This window comes from Colius striatus, chromosome W (genome assembly GCF_028858725.1).
Source record: "Colius striatus isolate bColStr4 chromosome W, bColStr4.1.hap1, whole genome shotgun sequence".
Taxonomy (NCBI): Eukaryota; Metazoa; Chordata; class Aves; order Coliiformes; family Coliidae; genus Colius; species Colius striatus.
This window is the reverse complement of record NC_084789.1, coordinates 8,211,987-8,219,826: the sequence shown is the minus strand read 5'-3', so window position 1 is coordinate 8,219,826 and position 7,840 is coordinate 8,211,987.

The window sequence follows — 7,840 nt, the reverse complement described above, 5'->3', positions numbered from 1 at the left end:
TAGGCAAATTCCTAGGACGGTTATCACCTCCTGTAACCTGGGATTTTACATCTGAACAGATAAAAAACCCTGCTTTACTGACACGCTACCTGATAGAAGGGTGTCTTACCTACCCTAATGAGGCCCATCAGGTTCAGGCACTATACTGGGGCCTAGCCTCTGCCTACCGAGCTGCATTCCAGTCCTCTCAGAGAACTGTGATTGAAATGGAAACTCAAACGGTACCTGAGACCAACATAGTTGAGTCAGTCGCAGTCCAGCCCTCTCAGAGAACTGTGATTGAAATGGAAACTCAAACGGTACCTGAGACCAACATAGTTGAGTCAGTCGCAGTCCAGCCCTCTCAGAGAACTATGGCCGAGGTGGAAATTCAAACTATACCTGAGACTACCATGGTTGAGTCAGGGAACCAAACAACAACCACAGTGGTTGCCCCAGTAGTGAAAAAGAAGCAGTGGATAAGGAGGTCAAGTCCATATCATCGATTAGTAAGGGCAGACGAGGAGGAAGAGGAAAGGCTAGAAGAAGAAACTGGTCCTTCGGTAAGGAGATCAGGAGAAGTGAAAGAAATCGAAAAGGAAATGGAAACTACTCGGTCCCTCACCTCAACAGAACTTAGAGATATGCGAAAAGATTACAGTCGCCAGCCAGGTGAGCGGATTGGTGCCTGGCTGCTCCGATGCTGGGATAACGGGGCTGACAGTCAACAATCGGAAGGCAGAGAAGCCCAACAGCTAGGATCTCTTGCTAGGGACCGGGGAATTGATAAAGGCATTGGAAAGAAAACCTCAGTTTGTAGTCTCTGGAAACGACTCCTCTCAAGTGTACGGGCAAGATACCCATTCAAGGAAGACCTTGTAAATGCCCGAGGAAAGTGGACTAGAGCTGATGAAGGGATCCAATATCTAAGGGAATTAGCTGTGTTGGAAGTCATCTATGGTGATCTGGATAATGTCGAGGCCTCCACAGATCCAGACGATGTCCAGTGTACACGGGCCATGTTGAGAAAAGTGATCCAGAGTGCCCCAGCTACATATTCTAATATCCTGGCAATGGTGTATCATCCAGACATGGACATACCAACAGTGGAGAGGGTATCTTCTTGGTTACAGAACTATGAAGAGAGCCTCTGCACCTCCTCATCAGTGTGGGATGATGGCCTGATTGTTAGATCTGCCTCAAGAACTCAGTCATCCACTGTCCCGACCAGGGGAAAGGGAAGTCCCAGACGCAGGAGTACACCGCGAAATGAACTCTGGCTCTTTTTGCGTGGCCAAGGAGAGGATATGAGGAAGTGGGATGGTGAACCCACTTTTAAGCTAGAAGCACGTGTACGTGAACTAAGGGGGAAGACAGCTGTTAGAAAAGGACCGCCCAGGAGAGCTGTCAGCAGAGTGGCTGCCAAAACAAAAGAGGACAATCAACAATCTCCAAGACATAGAAGAACTGCAACTACTTCCTTCGAAGCCAATGAGGAGACTTCAGATCTGCAATTTCAAGGGTCAGATAATGAATACTCTGATGAAGAACAGAAATAGAGGGTCCCTGCCTTCAGCCAGGAGGAGGAAAGGGATGACCGAATCTACTGGACTGTGTGGGTTTGATGGCCTGGTGCATCAGACCCACAAAAGTATAAGGCCTTAGTAGACATAGGAGCACAGTGTACATTGATGCCATCAAGGTATAGAGGCACAGAACCCGTCTGGATCTCTGGAGTGACGGGGGATGTCAAGAATTATCTGTATTAGAGGCTGAAGTGAGCTTAACGGGACAAATGGGAAAAACACCCCATTGTGACTGGTCCAGAGGCCCCTTGTATTCTTGGCATAGATTACCTCAGGAGAGGGTACTTCAAAGACCCCAAGGGGTATCGATGGGCTTTTGGTATAGCCACTGTAGATACAGAGAAAATCAAACAACTCTCCAGCTTACCTGGCCTCTCAGAAGACCCTTTTGTTGTGGGATTGCTGTGAACAACAGGTACCAATTGCTAACCAAGACGGTGCATCGGAGGCAATATTGCACAAATCGAGACTCCCTGGCTCCCATCCGTTAGTTGATTCATCAACTGGAGGCTCAAGTTCCCCATTTAATAGTCCCATATGACCTGTGAAAAAATCTGATGAAAGGTGGAGGTTAACAATAAACTATCATGGCCTGAACGAAGTGACACCACTGCTGTACCAGACATGTTAGAGCTCCAGTACTGGAGCATTAAGCTCTCCAGCAATGTGGCTAACCAGCCCTGCATTGACCATCCGCCTATACTTTGAAGAATTCAATTTAACCAATTATTTCTAACTGTATCCCTGATTTCTTTGCTCTCTTCTGCTACCCTTTTCATTTCATCAATTGTTTTTGTAAGTTTTCAGTTACGTTTGGGATGTGAATGCAACAGTGTTCCTGATCCAAGTTTAGGAAGCCACACACTCCCTGTTCTTTGACCAAGAGTAAATCTAAAGCTAGTCTATTCTGCAAAGTCATTTTTGTATTTGCTTGAACTTGTCTATTAATAATTTGGAAACCCTTTTCAGTAGCTTTTGAGAGAGACTCTACTTGCCAAGTCAGATTTTCTATTAATATTCTATTTTCCAAGGCCATTAGGCCTGGTAATAGGAAACTTTGAATTCCCGTCTGAATTCTACTGCTGGTGATGGTTCGGTCCAAAGATCTTCATTTGTATCTCTTTTAATCCTGTCCCAATATTTTGGTTTGATAGGACTCTTTCCATGTAGGACAAAGAGTCAAAAATCCTAAAGTTACCTGTTTGGTCTCTTAATTTAAATGCAGATGAGTAGTCCAATTCCCATCTGAGGTTACCCATACTGAATACTCTGGTGATGAAATCACTTGGTTGCAATTCAAGGCAGAATTAGGTTGTTTGCAACTATTTAAGAGGGACAATGTGGAATTCAAGGCTGATATAATACTGGTCTTAATTATAGCTGGACATTTTCAATTTGCTTTGCTGATATTGTGGAATGGTTTCATACCACAATTTATATACCACCCACTTTTCCCAATTGTGGTTTCGGCCCATCAGGGAACAAAAGACCATGATTAGCCTCAAGTACCAAAGACCTGAGAATTGCCAAAGGGCAGGAAGGGCTTAATTGCCACTTATGGTCCAGGAGAAAACAGACAAGGCTACTCAGCTTGGGGAAGAAAACAGAAAATAATTTAATCCAACACCAACTAAAGCATAACCATAAAACCCCAAAACATAATCAACACAAAACAACACAAAGTGGTACAACGATGAAGAGTACAACCAGCCCTTTAAGACCACCTTTCCCCTATCCCGCCCCTCTTCCTGGGCTAAGAGCCCTGATCCTGGTGTCTTTATCTCCTCCCCTCCCCCCCCCCCCCCGAATGGCTGAGGGGGGCAGGGAATGGGGGCAGTCAGTCTATTCCCAATAGCTTCTGCCATTTTTCTCTCTTCAGGGCAGGCGGGCTGTGGTAGTTTGAGCCTGGCTGGATGCCAGGTGCCCACCACACCGCTTTAGCCCCCACCTCCTCAGCAAGTCAGGGAAGGGGAGAAAATAAGATGGGAGTCTCGTGGGTTGAGATAAAAGCAGTTTAATAAATAAGCAGCAAAGCCGCGCGCGCGGGAAGCAAAGCAAAAGCAGATAAGCTGTTACTCTCTACTTCCCATCAGCAGCGATGTCCGGCCACCTCCCGAGAAGCAGGGCTTCAGGACGCGTAGCGGTTGCTTTGGGAAGGCCAGAAATGAATGCTGTGGAAAATCACTACCATCCCAGACCCACTACAGTCTCCACCCCTTATTCCATACCATTTATGTCATGCTCAGACAAACCATCTTAACAACCCATATACATTCTTATATACTCTCATTAACCAGTACCCCCACTCTTCAACAGACAAACATCATTCTTGTATTCCCTCTTGCATCTTGCATCAAACAAACAAACAACATTCTTATATCTTTCATCCTCTGTAGATGTTCACTGGAGCAGGCCATAACTTCTGTCTCATCCATCAAGATGGATATCCAGGCCAGGGGAAACAGTATGTTCAGTGTTGGGCACCAGCACCGGCTTGGTTTGTCCACTTGTCCGGTTTTTCTTGCAAAGTTCATCTACAACAGATAACTCACATAACAGGTTATTTTTCCCCCAAGGTTAAGTCTCCTTGAGGTACACATCGAGTTTCCCCATCCTTTCTCATCACCCACCAAGTACACCCAGGCCCTTGAGCAAAGACAATCCCACGAATGGGTTTGCCTTTTCCCATGGGAGGTGCAACCCATACTGCCTTCCCCAGCCATTTCCCTGGGTGCACTACAGGGACCTTATCTCCTCCCACAGTATGTAGTGGTTTTGTTTGGGCAGGACCAGGACGGTTAGTTGAACCTCTGCTATTGACCAGCCAAGTGGCTTCTGCTAAATTTTTATCCCACTGCTTCCATGCCCCATTGCCCAGTGCTCTCAACATGGTCTTTAGTAATCCATTATATCTCTCAATCTTTCCAGAGGCTTGTGGGTGATAGGGGATGTGGTATATCCACTCAATGCCATGTTTCTTTGCCCAGGAGTTTATGAGATTATTTCGAAAATGAGTTCCATTATCTGATTCAATTCTTTCTGGAGTGCCGTGTCGCCACAAAACTTGCCTTTCAAGGCCCAAGACGGTATTTCGGGCAGTGGCGTGGTTTACAGGGTATGTTTCCAACCAACCGGTAGTTGCTTCCACCATGGTGAGTATATACCGCTTGCCTTGATGTGTTCGTGGTAGTGGTCCAACATAGTCAATTTGCCAGGCCTCACCATATTGAAAACCCAGCCATCGGCCTCTGTTCCAGGGAGACTTGATTCGTGTGGCTCGCTTGATTGCGGCACACGTTTCACATTCATGGGTGACCTGTGTAATGGCTTCCATGGTCAAGTCCACCCCTCGATCACGAGCCCATCTATATGTTGCATCTCTTCCCAGATGTCCTGATGTTTCATGGGCCCATCGAGCTATAAATAGCTCACCTTTACGCTCCCAGTCTAGATCTACCTGAGCTAGTTCAATTTTGGCAGCTTTATCTACCTGTTGGTTGTTCCATTGTTCTTCATTGGCACGGCTTTTTGGCACGTGAGCATCTACATGGCGTACTTTCAGAGTCATATTTTCCACCTGAGCAGCAATGTCTTGCCATAATGCAGCAGCCCAGATGGGTTTACCCTTGCGCTGCCAGTTGGTCTTCTTCCATTGCTGTAGCCATCCCCATAGAGCATTAGCCACCATCCAGGAGTCAGTATAAAGATAGAGTACTGGCCACTTCTCTCGTTCTGCAATCTTTAGAGCTAGTTGGATAGCCTTCACTTCAGCAAACTGACTTGACTCACCTTCTCCTTCAGTGGCCTCAACAACTCGTCGTGTGGGACTCCACACAGCAGCTTTCCACTTACGATGATTTCCTACCACGCGGCAGGATCCATCAGTAAACAAAGCATAATGCCTCTCATCTTCTGAGAGTTCATTATATGGTGGTGCCTCTTGGGCGCGAGCTACTTCCTCAGGAAATGCTCCAAAATCTCTGCCTTCTGGCCAGTCCATGATTTCTTCCAGGATTCCTGGGCGATTAGATTTCCCCAGTCGAGATTGTTGTGTAATCAACGCCATCCGCTTACTCCATGTAGCGCTGGTTGCATGATGTATAGAAGGGGTTTTCCCTTTGAACATCCAGTGTAACACAGGCAGACGTGGTGCCAAGAGGAGATGAGCTTCTGTGCCAATGACTTCTGAAGCAGCTCGAAGTCCCTCATATGCTGCTAGTATTTCTTTTTCAGTTGGGGTGTAGTGGGCTTCCGATCCTCGATATCCTCGGCTCCAAAACCCTAATGGTCGACCTCGGGTTTCTCCAGATGTTTTCTGCCAGAGGCTCCAGGTGAGACCATGCTCTCCAGCAGCAGTGTAGAGGATATTCTGCACATCTGATCCTGTACGGATGGGCCCAAGGGCGACTGCACGAGCTATTTCCTGTTTAATTTGTTGAAAAGCTTGTTGTTGCTCAAGGCCCCACTCAAAACAGTTCTTCTTTCTGGTTACTCTAAAGAGAGGGCTCACAAGCTGACTATAACCTGGGATATGCATCCTCCAGAATCCCACAAGGCCCAGGAAAGCTTGTGTTTCTTTCTTATTAGTCGGTTGAGACATAGTCGCTATTTTATTCACAACATCCATAGGCACATGCTGACGCCCATCTTGCCATTTTATGCCCAAAAACTGTCTCTCTTGTGCAGGTCCCTTTACTTTGTTTCTTTTTATAGCAAAACCAGCTTTTAGGAGAATCTGTATTATTCTTTTCCCTTTCTCAAACACTTCTTCTGCCTTGTTGCCCCATACAATTATGTCATCAATGTACTGTAAATGTTCAGGGGCATCACCCATTTCCAGCACAGTTTGGATTAGACCATGTCAAATAGTAGGACTATGTTTCCACCCCTGGGGCAATCGATTCCAGGTATATTGGACACCTCTCCATGTGAAGGCAAATTGTGGCCTGCACTCTGCTGCCAATGGAATTGAGAAAAATGCATTAGCGATGTCAATCGTAGCATACCACTTGGCTGCTTTTGACTCCAGTTCATACTGGAGCTCCAACATGTCTGGTACAGCAGCACTCAGTGGTGGTGTCACTTCGTTCAGGCCACGATAGTCTACTGTTAACCTCCACCCTCCATCAGATTTTTTCACAGGCCATATGGGACTATTAAATGGGGAATGAGTTTTGCTAATTACTCCTTGAGCCTCCAGTTGATGAATCAACTCACGGATGGGAGTCAGGGAATCTTGGTTTGTGCGATATTGCCTCCGGTGCACCGTCCTGGTAGCAATTGGTACCTGTTGCTCTTGAACTTGCAGCAATCCCACAACAAAAGGGTCTTCTGAGAGGCCAGGTAAATTAGAGAGTTGTTTGATTTTCTCTGTATCTACAGTGGCTATACCAAAAGCCCATCGATACCCCTTGGGGTCTTTGAAGTACCCTCTCCTGAGGTAATCTATGCCAAGAATACAAGGGGCCTCTGGACCAGTCACAATGGGGTGTTTTTCCCATTTGTCCCCTGTTAAGCTCACTTCAGCCTCTAATACAGATAATTCTTCACATCCCCCTGTCACTCCAGAGATCCAGACAGAATCTGTGCCTCTACACCTTGATGGCATCAATGTACACTGTGCCCCTGTGTCTACTAAGGCTTTATACCTTTGTGGGTTTGATGTGCCAGGCCATCGAACCCACACAGTCCAGTAGATTCGGTCATCCCTTTCCTCCTCCTGGCTGGAGGCAGGGACCCTCTATTTCTGTTCTTCATCAGAGTATTCGCTATCTGATCCTTGCAATTTTAGACCTGAAGTCTCCTCATTGGCATCGAAGAAAGTAGTTGCAGTTCTTCTATGTCTTGGAGATTGCTGATTGTCCTCTTTTGTTTTGGCAGCCACTATGCTGACAGCCCTCTTGGGTGGTCCTTTTCTAACAGCTGTCTTCCCCCTTAGTTCACGTACACACGCTTCCAGCTTAAAAGTGGGTTCACCATCCCACTTCCTCATATCCTCTCCTTGGCCACGCAAAAAGAGCCAGAGTTCATTTCACGGTGTACTCCTGCGTCTGGGACTTCCTTTTCCCCTGGTCGGGACAGTGGATGACTGACTCAACTATGTTGGTCTCAGGTACCGTTTGAGTTTCCATTTCAATCATAGTTCTCTGAGAGGACTGGAATGCAGCTCGGTAGGCAGAGGCTAGGCCCCAGTATAGTGCCTGAACCTGATGGGCCTCATTAGGGTAGGTAAGACACCAGATGGGATCCTGCCACCTGCCCTCCTGAGGCTGCTG